Source organism: Polypterus senegalus, chromosome 12, assembly GCF_016835505.1.
Source record: "Polypterus senegalus isolate Bchr_013 chromosome 12, ASM1683550v1, whole genome shotgun sequence".
Taxonomy (NCBI): domain Eukaryota; kingdom Metazoa; phylum Chordata; class Cladistia; order Polypteriformes; family Polypteridae; genus Polypterus; species Polypterus senegalus.
In genome coordinates this window covers 1,305,976-1,321,876 of record NC_053165.1, presented here as the reverse complement: position 1 = coordinate 1,321,876, position 15,901 = coordinate 1,305,976, and the positions used below count along the sequence as shown (strand labels likewise).

Here is a 15,901-nt window from a genome sequence, read left to right as displayed (position 1 = left end):
CAGTGTTTTTATTGAAGTGGTTTAATTTTGCTTTATCTCGTTGGACATTCCTGCATTGCTTCTAAGGTTTTTGTCTCATCAGTGGACAACAGTCTTTCAGATGCATACACTTTTTTGTTTGATAAGGCTCTACAAAATGATTTACTTTGCTCAACCATCCATCCTTTTGAACCTGTTTTTATTAATTACAGGGTTGCAGGGAGAAGTAGTGACCTCAAGGCAAGAACCCATCATAGATCAGAAACCAGTCAACCATTCTGCACGTTCAGGCATACATCAATCATTCACTATCTGAACTTTTTTCTGTTGAAGAAATGCATTTTGAGAGGTTTTTAAATTCTACTTAGTATATATTCAAGAAGGAGTCTTTCCTTCCATTACTTGTTCTTCCCACAATCCTTCATTTTCTGATGAATGAGCAATCTGATTATAAGCAGCTAATCCATCAGGGCTGGCAGTGGAATAATACAATAAGATTAACGGTAGCACATGCAGTTTTCCCACCGGCTCCATACTAACACAGAACACACCACACACATGAAGTAAATAACAAGAAAAAAATTATAATCAGTATAATTACTGTAAATGTAAAGAGAAAAAAATAAATACATAGAATAACACAAACCCTCCTATTTTCACTGATACAACAACGAATTGACCTTATTGAGATAACTAATAAATGTATTCCAGTCCAAAATATGTACAGAATTATAGATTGTCAGCCCATAGAATAGAAAATCCTGATGGAGGATCACAGGAATCGTGGGGTAGAGGGGTCCTTTCATCAGATTGGCTGGCCCAGCGCTGTTTCAGCTGTGGAATGGCCAAACGGTGGAGGCAGCTTGATGGCTGAGCTCTCCAGGACTCTAAACAAATCCAAATCCTATTATGTGATATAATTTACTGTTAAATTCTGCTACGTACTTTTACATTTTTGTTTTTATACTATATTGAGAATTTGTTCTGCTCTGTGTATTGTATTGTATTGTATTGACCCCCTTCTTTTTGGCTCCCACTGCACGCCCAACCTACCTAGAAAGGGGTCTCTCTTTAAAGTGCCTTTCCTGAGTTTTTCTAGTCTTCTTAGAGAGTCAAGGCTGGGGGGCTGTCAAGAGGCAGGGCCTGTTAAAGCCCATTGCGGCATTTCTTGTGTGATTTTGGGCTATACAAAAATAAATTGTATTGTGTTGTATAAAATAGCAGAGGAATCAAAGAAGGTAAAAGTCAGTATTTTGCAGATCTGTTGTTGCACTTTACATTCACGATCAACCATTTCATAATTTAGAATGGTTAGCTTGTTATCTTTATTAGTAAAACTTGCAGCTAGACCCCTTCATAACATAGTTTGGTTTTGATCCCTTAAGTATACTTTGAGCTGTTTTTCTAAACACTTTTCTGGTACCCTAAAAGTTTTATTTTGCATCTGCTTCTGTGCCATTCACTCTTAAATCTGAGATCCCTGACTTGTTTAATGCATTCTATGATTGCAGTGGAGTTTGGTACAATTGCTCATTAAATGATCTATCTTGGGTATACTTGTTCTGAGGCAGGAGCCACCCTGTGCCTGTTACTCATCCACATCCTCACTTACTCATAACGAGCCAATAAAGGGTCACGAAATGAAATCGCCTACAGTACATGTCTTTGGGATGTGGCAGGGAAACTAGAATATCCAGTCCAAACTCCCAACTGCAGATAGATGTAAGAAGTACAAACCAGCATACATTTTAATCAAATGGCTATCTCTATCTCTAGTCTACAATGATGGCTAAATGAGCTGCTGGAAATGTTCATTCCAAAGTAAAATTGATTTGGTTAGCATTTCCACATTGCCCAGCCAATTTTCAATGATTGCTAATGGTGAATAAATTCAGCACACGCACATGGCCAGGTAAAAATGGTAGTTCACAATGCTCATATTATCCTTTACCACCCTACTCTAAAGCCCCTCCCATAAAGTCCCCCCAAACCAATGAACCCTCATTTCCATTTGTTGTTACATTGGCGCACACCTCCCTCGTCCCCAAACACACTACATAAGAAATGCAAGCCCTGATTCAAAGCACAATGCTTTATTGTAAGGTCTTGCTATTTTCATCCCATGAAGTAAGATTCCTAGAAAATGGCTCCTGCTTAAAAGACGTTAAAATAGAAAGTGCACGACTGTGGCGCGGTTGCCCTGACTTTACATCTCCCAAGTTAAAGTCCTTGGTCGGATTTCTAAAACAGCCCAGCTTGTAGTGACAGAACACGTTTGGATGTGTAATGAACAGGTCTGGCTAGATATTGTAGAATGCTATATCAGTAGTTTGAGATTGGATTACTTTGTAATTGTCACAAAAGTGTTTACTAAAGATTTACTTGTATATTTTGAGTTCTAAGCTACAGCATATTTTCATGCTTAAAATCTGTCTGATTTAAATACATTTATAACTTTTCATTTTAATTATATATCATCAAGTTCACCAACCAAATAGGAATATATTTTTCATGTCAGAATATTCTGGAGACACCGTATTTTAGCTCTAGTATGCTGTATCTGTGTAGTATTCTAAAGCATTGTGAAAAAAATAAAAATTGCCAACCACTAATTGAAACCATTTCAGAAACTGCTGTAGTGTGGAAGTTTCTGGCAGTAAGTGCGGAAAAAAGAGTAACTGGCAGCGATGAGTCACACACAGGAAAATGCAAGTGTGTCCCAAAAGTTTTGAACTTAAAAATACTTACGGATGCTGCCAGCTTATAACTGTTTAATAAGGAATGTTTCCTTGGCAAACACCATCAACTGCTTAATAAAAAATGTTTGCTTTGGAAACACTGTCTAATATGCCAGGGGTACTCTTGTTCATAAAAAAATATTGGAAAATATATTGATGCCCAAATGCATTGAAGTTATTTTCTGCTTACTCTAGTAATAATCAGTGACAGACTAAAAGTTTTTAGTTTAAATGTTTAGTACTTTTTTTTACATTTGTACTTGTAGAATTTCAATGAAGGATCCGGTTATTTGCATTACTGGTACACACAGTCACATTTTTAGGAAATCTGAATAGTAATAGTAGTGTCCTATAGTGAATGCTGCAGGTGCAATAAAAATGACTAAAATGGCTCAAAGAAACTCCATATTCTAATCCTAGCTATCACAAAAAAGCAGAGTGGTTAACAATAGATTAATAAAAAGTGATAATATAAACAGAAAAGGGAGGTAAAATACTGGCTGTACCACTAGGTCTGGCTATCACACCCGATTTCTCAATCTACAATCTGGGATGGCTACAGTCTCCCAAGAGTAATCCTTTCTCACCTCAGATTGTATTTGCTCATAATCTGATAACCCTTTCCTTAGCTTTCCCTCTGACTTAAAAAATAATGGCCAGGACCAGCTTGCTGAATGCCAGTTCAAAGATACAGCGTCTCTGACTCTCTTTAAAACTCCACAGTGCCCAATAGGAGTCCCTAGTGCTCTTGTATCCCTACGTCCACTTTTTAATTTAAAGTGGTAGCACTGCTGCCTTGCGTCCCGGATCCTCCCTGCGTGGAGTGCACTTTGAGTAGTGAGAAAAGTGCTCTATAAATGTAAAGAATTATTATTAAGATTATCCGCACCTTTAATAATCATAATAAGCCACAATCCGTGCGTAGTGGGAAACAGGTTAATGCAGTTTTCATGCGCGACTTCCCTTTTGCCACTAGTTGGTTTACAGGAGCAATGTTGGGTTCCTGCCAGTCTATTCTGACCTCTAATAATGACATCATTGGCAAATTCCATCGACTCCAATTGGTTGCTGTCTACCCATTGTATCAATCTACCCGTTTTGAACTATTTTGACCTGGACAGGGGTTCCCTGTTTTTTAGGGTGATTTCTTTTCTATATAGAGACCTACTTTGCCTTTATTCTCATCCTGGGTTATTCAGCTTGTTTATTTTTTCTGTTAATAGTAAATAATTCAGTGAATATTTGTGTTTGCTTTGCTTAATCAAATACGTTATCCTTTATATTTTACAGTTATAGTTTATTATATTCAGTCAAATTAATTTTCTCTATGAACGACCGGACTGCAGCAAATTTCATGCCACAAGTTGCCTGTATTTATTTTTCTAATTGAAATATTTTTCCTTTTTAAAAAGAATTTTTGTTTATCAAAGCTGTAATTTCATAATCCTGTTGAGAGGGTGGGAGGTGCTTGTAGGCCTTTAATTGAGAACATTCATAGTTCTGGTGCTGATTAAAAGGTCACGTGCCACATGCTACATTTTCAGAATAATAAGAGCACTTTTTTGTTTTTGTTCAGATCAGAGCACACGTTTGTTCGTTCACAAAATGCTGCTCAAGTAAAGGTTGCATAGGGTATTCAACATTTTTCTAGCCATTATTTTAGAAATGTTTCAGGTTGCTGCACGTACACCAAATGCAGCATTCTATAAATTCAAGGCTAGGGATCTGCACTTGTAATCGGAAGGTTGTCCGTTCGAATCCCGTAAATGCCAATCGGGACTCTGCTCTGTTGGGCCCTTGAGAAGGCCCTTAACCTGCAATTGCTGAGCACTTTGAGTAGTGAGAAAAGCGCTGTATAAATGCAATGAATTATTACAATGAATTAATGTAATGTAACCTTTGAAACTACTGGAATACATTGCATTACGAACACAGTAATTATATATGGAAATTATCTATGAAATGTAGGTGTATGCATTTTTTAAATATCTATTAAGCATTGCAGCCTTATTTACACTCCGTACTCGTTATAAAAAGGGATAGCAATATGAAATGTTAATTAACCTGACTGAACCTAATGTAAAAAAGGATAAAAAAAAAAAGTGTTGAAACTGTCTATATTAAATCATTTGAAAAGGATATTCACCATGAAAGTTATCAAGTATTTTAAGTAGTAGGCATGGTGTGGTGCTAGGGGTCATTTGTTTCTGACTTGTGAATTGAAATATGCAAAGTCTTAGTCATCACTTAAACCATTTATCCATACATTACCATATCTGCTCATCTCAATTCTGGATGACAGGGAATCCTCTTAACCCTTTTTCATAATAAATATCACCATTTTTTGGTAAACACTGAATGTGTTTTGTGACTGTAATATGGGAATAATGAAGTTAATGAGAGGCTGCCTCGCTAATGCTTTCTTTTTTAACTTTTAATATGCTGTGATTAAAAATCGGGCAGCAGACAGAAAAAGGTTTGGGGACGGCCACCCCGTATACTGAAAAATCAGCAAAGGAAAGGAAACGCATCTTATAAATATGGTGGGTTGGAGGAAGAGGTGGAGTCAGGACAGTCGGAGCAGGAACTGATGTGGCAGGAAGGGGAATCTGGGTAGCAGAAATGATGTCATCAGGGTTGGCCAGAAGTGATGTCAACATATGGTGGGATCAATGCTGATGTTGTTAAGAGTCAGGGTCTTTGGTCAGGGCTACAGAGAAGTAAGATGAGAGAGGATCAGGTAAGAGTGCCAACCCCCAGTCTGGCTGACAAATAACACTATTTGAGCCTGTAAACTGTCCCCCATGGGCACGTGTGTGACTATGCAAATGACCTTCTTTCCTTTGCGGTTATGAATGTTAAACATCCATCTACCTGTCCTGTTGGCTCTATTCAATAAGGGCGCGCACAAAAAAACGAGCTTCAGAAGGGCGACCTCAATTGGGCGCGGTGAATAAAGGCCCGCGTAAATAAAGGCGAGCTTCAAAAGGGCAACCTCAATTGGGCGCGGTGAATAAAGGCATTCGTAGATAATTTAGTTCAAATGGCTCTGGAATATGTGAATAGCAACAAAGGTGCAGGTCTACTCGTAGTCGAAGGCTACACATTCAGAAAGGAGAAAACTATCAACGGGAAACACATCTGGAAATGCACTGAATATAGGATTGGAAAATGTTCGTCTCGCTGTCATACCAAAAATGGATTATTCGTCAAGAGACCATCTACGTACAACCATGTTCCAGATGTGGCGAAGATCGAAACAAGGAAAGCAATAGTGGACATCAAACAACAAGCAACTTCTTCTACTGACGGACCGCAGGAACTCGTGGCTACAGCAACCCAAGGTCTGTCATCAGCGGTCGTTGGACACTTCGGAGCGAATTAAATCAGTTGTCCTTGATTATGCTAATAGACTGCATCTCGAATATCTACGTGGCATTGCACATAATCTACAGCTTCAAGTGTAACACAACAATGAGTAAGAGCAGAAAACAACGAAATATAGGGAGCTTTAGAAATACTTTGACTTTCGCGGTTTCGCTCTATCGCGGATTTTATATAAAAGCATAACTAAATATATAACGCAGATTTTTCTCTGCTTCACGGGTTCTGCGGACAATGTGTCTTTTTACTTCCTGTCCATGCTTCCTCAGTTGGTTTGCCCAGTTGATTTCATACAAGGGACGCTATTGGCGGATGACTGAGAAGCTAACCAATCAGAGCACGCAGTTAAGTTCCTGCTTGCTGAATGCAGTGTTAAGCAGGAAGTCTCGTCTCGCTCATTCAGCATCAACGTGTTTCGCTGTGTAAAGAGTTGTGCTCTTTTGTGTTTATCTTTGTGCATAGTCAAGCCCTTCATTATGGCTCCAAAACGATCTGCTACTGCTTCAGGGGCCGTGCCCAAGTGCCAAAGGAAGATGTTAACGATTGCCGAAAAGGTAAACGTTTTGGATTTGTTGAAGGCTACGATTCTTTTTATTTAAAAAGTAGGAAAGGAATATAAGATCTACGGCCGCAGTGTCCTTTTAACCAGGGTGCAAAACAAGTTGTAAGTGGATGTAATAAGGCAGTAGTCCAGATGGAATCTGCTTTAGGGATTTGGATTGAAGAAGAACAACGGTAGTGCTACACAATCGCCTGAAGTGGCTCCTTTAAGGGCTGTAACGCTCTCCTTTGTTGTGCAGTAAGATTAAACTCATCATTATCGGACAAGTCATCGTGTCATTGTTGGTGAGTAACCATAATTAATTTTCTACTTACAGTACTTAGTACATGTACGTACGTTTAGTGTCACTGTACACACATTTACTGTATACTATTTTTGTTGCATTGTACGTATTTATTGCTGGTGGCATGTCTATCGTAATGTCTGTAACATATGTGATATCGGAGACACTCAATATCTTTAAAATAATATTTAGGTTTTACTGTATATAAACAGTGTGTTTATATACATAATTTCAATGAATCTTACCTAATATCTAAGAGAATACAAAGGGATTATGCTGTATAACTGTGCGGGGAATATTTATAAACAGTGTGGGAGAGTTTATAAGGGCTTAAAATATATAAAAATAACCATAGAAACATATGGTTTCTACTTCGCGGATTTTCACCTATCGCGGGGGGGTCTGGAACGCAACCCCCGTGATCGAGGAGGGATTACTGTAGTTTGTTAGAAGTTCATGCATTAATTAATTGGATGTTTTAATATTCTTGCTTTCGCCTTTTTATACATTCAATCATTGCCTTTATCTAATACATTTTCTGTAATAATTTTGTTGCGTTTGCCTTTATTCGCTGCTCCCAATTGAGGCCGCCCTTTTGAAGCTTGCCTTTATTTACGTGCCCTTATTGAAAGATACCGTCCTGTTCATATTAGATCAGTTTAGATAGAGAAATTTTGTTAATCCTAACGGAGAATATATGCACAATGCATACAGAAGTACAACCATAAAATACAAGGATACAGACTCGCAGGACTTACAATCAATAAATCAATCAATAATGTATATTGTGCAGGAATTGTAAAATTAACTTAAAGAGTATCAGCATTTAGTTTGGGGCATGGGGAGAAAGCATTGAATTACTTGATAGCAGTGGGCCGAAAAGATCCCCAAAACGGCTTCACAGCACACTGTGGCGGAATGAGCCTGTGGATAAAGTCCTCCAAGACACTGTCTCCTTTATCAAGTTCAAGTTTTTATTTTTCATTCCACCCATATATAAAATACAGTGGGATAATTCTGAGTTACTCAAACCAGAAAATGTGCAAAAAGGGAATGAAAACTAAACCCAAAAAATAAAGTCCAACCAATACTTATGTAAAATAGTCAATTAAATTCTATGGCTAAAAATTAATAATTATGTGTATAAAACAGGCTTGTTATGTGCATGTTACAGAGAGTTTAGCAGTCGTATTGCTTGTGGAAATAAGCTACATGTATTGCACATTATATCAACTCTGCCATGAACCCATCCACCCTATCAACTCCACAATTATGAAATGATACATTTTATATTAATAATGCTTCCTTCTCTGTTTCAAATAAAATTCAAGTCCTGATAAATATTCAGCCAAAGAGGAAGAAGCAAAGGCCGTATTCCTTGCAAAACAGCAACCTTTGAAAATGACCACATGACATGCCAGTGCTCTCCTTCCCGGCTTGAAGTGAGTCTTCTGTTTACTTTTTGGGATAAATGGATTACTCCGACATCCATTAGACAGACAGGCGAGAGGCTGGGCCTCATCTGGCCAGAGCCGATTATGTTCTTTACAATGGAGTACTCCTCCCATTACTCACCACACCCAGAAGGTACGTTTTTACTTCAAAGCAAAGTCTCAACTGATCCTAATACAACATTTATGAGAGTATCACTCAGGTACTTTTGGCTGGTGTATTTACCTGACTAGAATATTTAACATTTGCTTTTTGGAGCTCATCAAACTGCATCAGATTTAAAAAGTTTTGCAAATAAGACTGGCAGCTACAAAGGCAATTCATTATAGTGAATAGTTATTTGAACTAATTACGTTTTATACAGAAACAGAGAATAATGCAGGATGTGCATGAGATTATCATTCTTATGTTGGTATCAGATTTCTTCAAACCGTCTGTCTCTTTTGTAAAGCTCACAAAGCCCTATTAATGGCTATATCTTGATTTCTTAATTTGATATAGTAGTTTCCGTAGTCAACAGCAGGTGTGTTCTGCCAATTAGCAACAAATCTTCTCAGAGCAGCTCAAATATTTTCTTCTGGACAGAACCTGCCTACTTCATCAATGTCAACAGAATATGTCCTACCAGAAATACCTTTATACTAGGCGGCATACACATACAAACAAGTCCAGTTTTAATTAGAATAATTGCAGTGTTGCAAAGAATTACATTTAGAAACTTCCAAAAGGAACATTATTATTATTATAGATAATATTATCTATTTTCTGATCCCTTTATTTGACAGTAGGGGCAATAAGCCTGATCCAGATCTTTCTCACCATACTGAGTAAGTGAAATGTTTGAAATCAGGACAAAATTCAAACACAACTATTACAGCCATAGTATTTCAGACTAAAATGTGCCATCTGCCTCCAAATTGAGCAATGCTTTAAATGTATGAAGTTATGTGAGTTGGGTAAGAGGTCACTTCTGCATGTTTATTGCTGCAAATGAGAACATTTTCTGCAAGTTTCAGCGTGTGGTATGGTAGCACAACTGTATAGGAGACAAAGCAATCTCAGGTAACACTGTATTTCATTCTCAAGCCCACTTAATTCTGTTCATACTCGCAGGGTGCCGGAATGAACCTGGGCACAAGTGACATGGTGTTAATTTAAAATTGACAATATAGATGCAGATGCAGGTAGAATATGAAAACTCCACACAAAATCAATCAATCAATCAATCAACATTTATTTATATAGCACATATTCATACAAAAAAATGTAGCTCAAAGTGCTTTACAAAATGACTGGGAAAAGAAGACACAATAAAAAATAAACATAAGTCAACATTAATTAACATAGAATAAGTAAGGTCCGATGGCCAGGGTGGACAGAAAAACAAAAAAAAAACTCCAAAAGCTGGAGAAAAAAAAATAAAATCTGTAGGGGTTCCAGACCACGAGACCACCTGACCAGTCCCCTCTGAGCAATCTACCTAACATAAGTCAAACAGTCCTCTTTGTATTTAGGGTTTTCATAGAAGGACTTGAAACAACCAGACGTGTGATTTAAACCAGCGACACTGTTTCTTTGAGGCATCAGATCTAACCAGTGTGCAGCCATACTGCCCTGTTGTTCAGATGGTTGTGACATGTGTTCAAAAGCATCTTAGGATCACAGTTTTCTTTAATTTAATTATCTGTCTGAAATAAGCTATGATAAATCCTATGCCATAGAGGATTTCATCAACCCTTGGCAATTTTTTGTTTCTCCCTATTAGTTTGACACTTGGTACCTCAACATGACTGCTCAGATCACTAGGTTCAAAAACTATTTCTACTTTTATGGGGTAAGTGTCATAAACTGCTGATGTACCCAGAATGACAGAGAACTTGGAATGCTGATTGCATTGCACATTGTCCATTGTTTTATGTATTTGTAATTTTTATCACTTTTCTTTAATGTATGTTTCATAGTAAATCATTTAATTGAAATTTACTATTGTGTATTTGGCAAATAAGCCTTGAATATTACAGTAAGCCCAATCTATTTGTAAAACTAATGGAGTAAACGAAGGAATTGAAGACCGCTTTTTCCAGAGTAGAGCATTTGGAGATACTATTGTAATGGTTCCTCCATTGTGGCCTGGGAAATCCTAACATACTAATAAGCAAAGTAGATTCAGCAAAATAAAAATGACTTATAAATATGTGAGAGATGTTTTTTTCTATTTGTGTTTTTTAGTTTATTCTGGAAGATATGGTAATGGTGGATATATTTCCCAGTCATTTCTATTGAGTCGAACACATTTTACAACTATTTATGTTTTTGCTGGATTAACGAGAAGGTGGTGAGGCCAAGCGATTCAGCAGATTAGATGCTCTAATGGCATCAATATGTATAATTTGTTAGAATGTGTCTTTAGTAAGCTTCACGGTGACCTTGACCAAGAAAGTTTCCTGTTTGGCAAAACAATAACCAAGCAAGATAAATGATGTCTTTTTCTGTTTTGTTACCCTTTTTACATGCAAGTGACAACAGAACATGAAGGAGCTCCACTGATAACACAGCTAACTGTACCTCCTCTGGGAGTTAATGAAAGAAATGTTGCTAGATTGCATTTGTTGGACCACTAGCCACAACTCTATGTCTTAAAAGTGCCAGTTGGTGTCTCTTAATAGATTATACATTACTGCCCGGAGGGAAAAGAAGCAGATAGATTGGTTAGACTTGCCCTTCTTGTAGCTTTAACGTCTTTCTTAACCACACCTTTATTTTGTATGTCTACGATATTTCATTCACTGGATAAAAGGTGATGACATATTTCATGCTTAATGTGTGTAAGGAAGGGGAAATCTGTCTTCTACTTCTTTTTGTCTTTTTTATTTTGTTTGCATGCAAATTGATTTCCTTTCTTTTTTTTTTTTTTTTATTGGTACTAGCACAAATTGCTACGTACTGCTAATCATTATAGCAAATACACGTTTACATGATTTTCTAAACAGGTGGTTGAAAATGCAACCATTGGTATTGAAGTGGTGATTTATTGTCACACAAACTTCATGTCACATTTGTAAACTTATGTAAACAGGGAAACTCAGCAGTCCTTGACCTGAGAGAGGATTTATAGACACCTTTCTATGTGAATAGCATGACTGTGCTTGGATATTCCCAATTGGCTTTGCATGTATTTTGTTTTTTTTTTTGGTTTTCTTTTTTATCTTTCCTGCTCCTATGAGCTCTTAGAACTGTGCCCTTCAAACTAACAGATTAGTTAAGTCTCTCCAGGCTGTTAGAGTTGTATTAAGAAATTTGATCCATTAAATAGTACATTTAGGGAAGACATAGAATGTTGAAGTTTTTTACCTTATGGTCATTTTATTTAAATCTGTCTTCAGATATCTGTTATTGTAATGCTTTATTCTTTTGGAATAATGCATAATAAATATGGTGTCTAACTTGCTAATGAATGGGCAAAATTGCACTTAACTGTGACAGAGAAAATTGAGTCTGTTCACAAGATGTGCTGATGCTGCATTCCTGTGTTGCTGAGTATGCAGTAAATACCGGTAAGAGTTTCCGAACTGGAAATTCTACACAAACACCGAATGAGTTCAGAACTACAAGTCAAACAATTGGGAGAAAGCAAAGCTACCTGAATTCTCAGAGTTATGATGTAACGCTGACCTTTCAGCTTAGTCAGTTGTATGAAATAAAAAATATAACCTAGTCAGTCAGAAATGCCATTTGTAGCAAAGCAATGCACATTTAAAATGTTTAGTTTACTCTTTGTGTTGTAAATAAAAGAGAAGAACACAGAAAAAGGTCTGTGGTATCCACCCCGTATACTTGAAGATTTTGCTGGAAAAAGAGAGCAAAAAATCATCAATTGGTCATTAGAGAGTTGAGTCTAAAACAGAAGTGAGTCATGGCTAACAAAATGGAGTTTGTAAAGGCGGTGGAACTGGAAACGACAAAATCAGGCCCAGAAGTGGAAGTGATGTGTATAGGCACAGGCGGAGTTTACCTCAGGTGGTCTGCAGGAGAAAGAGAGAAAGGGTTAGTGCACACTGCCACCTCCTGGTCCGATGTGGGATTACCATCATTTGAACCATTTAGCTGCCTTCCATGCACACGTGTGTGACAATGTCAAGGAAACATGCATGTTATCTTTAATTGCTGGTTTTTTGTTTTTTTTTTGCAGACCAAGTAAGAAATCTACATTGACTTAGCGTTTCTCAGGATAGTCTGACCTGAAACCCTCGTTTATGCACTGAACTGGAAATGAGAAATGTCACAACTGGGAGCTCCGAATGGTCTGATAGCATGTAAACACAGCACAACTACATGTTTTCCTTAAGGTATGTGGTAACACTGATAGAAATATCAGATCAAAAATGTCATTCTAATTCTAATTTCAAGAAAACAACTAAAAATGAGCAGGTTTGTCCCCAATTGTTCATGAAATTAATATAAGTTTTCACTCACCATAAGGTTCCAAAATTTGACATAATAAACACTAAATCAGATACATGGATACTCATTCTTATTGAAATGTATTATATTTTTTAACTTTAATAGAAATGGTACTTTAAGTAAAGTTAAAAGTACAGTATTTTTAATGCCTTTTTAACCAAAGATTTAAAACATATAACCACTTATTCCAATGAAAAGATGTGGCTCAATAAACAGTTTTAATAAAAATGTCATTCTTATTCCAACAAAAATTATGATTAAATAAAAATAATTATAACGTTTGTCAGTTTTATAATTAATTGGTGTGTGATTTAATATTGACGAAGTAATGCCTTGGTTCTTATTCTTTGTTGACCAAAATTGAACAAATAAAATCTATTTAGCAGAACATTATGCTTAACACAAGAAGTTAACATCCACATGGTAAAATAATGAAAATCTCTTAGAATCTACATCTATTCAGGAAATAATGACCAACATTATCATAACACAGTACACATAAAGCTTTATAGATATTAAAATTTTCTCATTGATAAGAAGTATACTCTTGCAACCAAAAATATTTGTATTCATTGAAATATTGCCTTGCATATATCTGAAAAGTAAATCAAAAGTATTGGTTTATAGAGTCATTATTGTAACATGTAGGAGGTACAGTGAAATTCTTAAAAGCATTTAATCCAGAACATGTAACACTGCAAGAAAACACATAGCACTTTATAAATGTAACTACCAATGTAAATCTTGCAAAAAATTGATCTCTTCAAAGTAACTTTTAAAAATTGTACCATTATACTGTATAAGTCAAAATAGTAATATATAAACAGTTTTGAAAATCATTTACAGAGCCATATTTTAAACTTTCATGAGCTCTTTGCAGTTCTTTTCATAGCTAGTTGGCATTCGTGTCATGAATCCCAGTTTATATCTTTCTAGAATGTTTGTATTTTTATCCCTTAAGTTTTGACATGTCATTACTTATGGTTTTAATTTTTTTTTTTTTACATTGAGATGCTGTCACCATTTTGGAATTACTGTTTTGTTTACAGGAGATACCATTTTGTGTAGTTGGTTGTGGTCACAGCTATCTTGTTTAGTGTTGTTTGGTGATAACTGGTGTGGCAGTAGGGGGCAGTAGTGCACCCTTGAACCCTCAGGTACGACTCCTGACACCAGGTAATAGTACAGGACCTTTTATTATTTTCTTCAGTGCACCAAGCACCTTCCACACTCTTCATAAACCACAAATAAACACACTCTAATCAACACACAATAACCTCTCCTCCTCGCCCAGACACTTTGCTCCTCTCCCACCCAGCACAGCTCAGTGTCTGGACTGAGGCAGCGTCCTTTTATAGCCCCTGACCCGGAGGTGTTCCTGTCCCAGGAGTCCACAGTTCCCTACTCCTTCCGGGTCAGGGCAATCAGTCCATTACTTCAACCCGGGAGCACGCCATACCTTCCTGTCACATGACCGTGACGTACACCCGGGTCATAAGGCACAACGGAGCCCATAAGTCCCCCACAGCGACTCCTGGTGGCGCCCAAGGTATCCAGCAGGGCTGTGTATAAACACCACAGAGTCCATAAGGCCCTGCTGGACCTCGGAGCACGATCCCGCTGTCTGGAGAGCTCCTCCTGTCGGCCTGGGGGTGCGGACCGGCCTCGGAAGCCGGCAGTCTTCCACAGTTCCCCCTTAGTGACGACTTCTGGGCGGAGCGTCCGCCCCGAAAGGGACGTCCTCCTCCAGGAGGACGCATCATCCGGGCCCTGAATGCGTTGTCCCTGTCCTCGAGCGAACCTTGGAGGGACGGTGTACTTCCTGTCCCCCCGGGGACAATAGCGCCTCTCGTGGCCCGGTTGCCGGCAATTATAGCACCGACGAAGCCCTCCTGGTTGCTTCCCTCTGCGGGACCAAAAACACCTCGGGAACTCCGTCAGCGTCAACTCCGCCCCTTCACCTGCCAGGGAGGGCATTACGGCCGCTTGGCTGCCCTCAAGCCTTCTCTTCATTATGTCGGGAGACCCACCTTTCCTTTTGGGGATCTCCCGCTTGATTTGGGGCTTGCGCTCAGCCTGAGGCTCTCTATGGAAAGGAGAGAGCCTCTTTGCTGTCTGCATTCCCGTGGTCCTACGCTTATTAGGTTCCGCGTCATTAGTACCGACTCGCCCCGATGTACAGCACCAACCAGCTGCACCGGCACGAGCGGCGCTTCCCCCGGCACTCCTATCACCGGCGTTAACCCGCACTTAAGACCGGTCGGGTCCTCGGGAGCCGTACTGCTCCGGAAAGCCACGCCACGCGCATGCCCCGGGCCGTTTGCTCCCGTCGCCGACCATTCGGTCATCATGCCCCAGTCCCTTGTCGGGCACACAGTGCTTTGACACGCGCTACTCATACTCAGCGGTGCCCGATCGCACTGTGTCCCCTTACACTCTACGACACGGGAGGGACTCACCTGTACTCCCGCATCGATCATCTCCGGAGGTTCCCGGCCCAGCCGCTGCACGTAGTCCTGTAGGCGCTTTAACGGGCTGCAGCCGCCGCTCCCAAGTCCTCCACACGTTCCTTCAGCTGTTGTAAGTCCTGTAAGAAACGGTGCAGGGGCTCGAGGTATTTCTCGAGACCCCGTAAGTCCAAACAGTTATTTACTACGGCCGGCTGCATTTTCGCTTCCGCGTTGAGCTTACCTTCCGGCCGGGAACCAATGAGCACGTCGCCTCCAGGCACGTGTTCCGCTGGGTCGCGCAAAGGCTCCTGGGAGTTGGAGTCCTCAGAGGGACGGCTGGCTACTACAAGCCGGCTGCGATCTGCCTTCTCCTTTACCGCGGCAGACTCGTCAGCCACAACCCGTCCCTCTTTGTCGGCGGCTTTTCCTTTCGGCGGCGCTTCGCCCGCCTTCCCCTCCCCTTCGAGGAGGCTCGGACCCGTTAGGGGACGACCGCCTCGTCGGCGGACTCCGGGTTTCCTCCACCGTCCCGACACCCCCCGCGGGTGACCAGTCTGTTGTCCCCAACCGCGGCTGTCTCTAGCCGCCTTTC

At 39.4% G+C, this 15,901-nt stretch overlaps 1 protein-coding gene across 1 annotated transcript in view; it reads left to right on the top strand.

Moving 5' to 3' along the window:
- Positions 1–15,901, top strand: part of syne3 (spectrin repeat containing, nuclear envelope family member 3) — a 63,684-nt gene that overhangs the window by 5,752 nt on the left and 42,031 nt on the right. Inside the window, 1 exon segment of the mRNA XM_039773382.1 lies at positions 12,588–12,744. The gene's annotated coding sequence lies outside the window, so the exon portion shown is untranslated.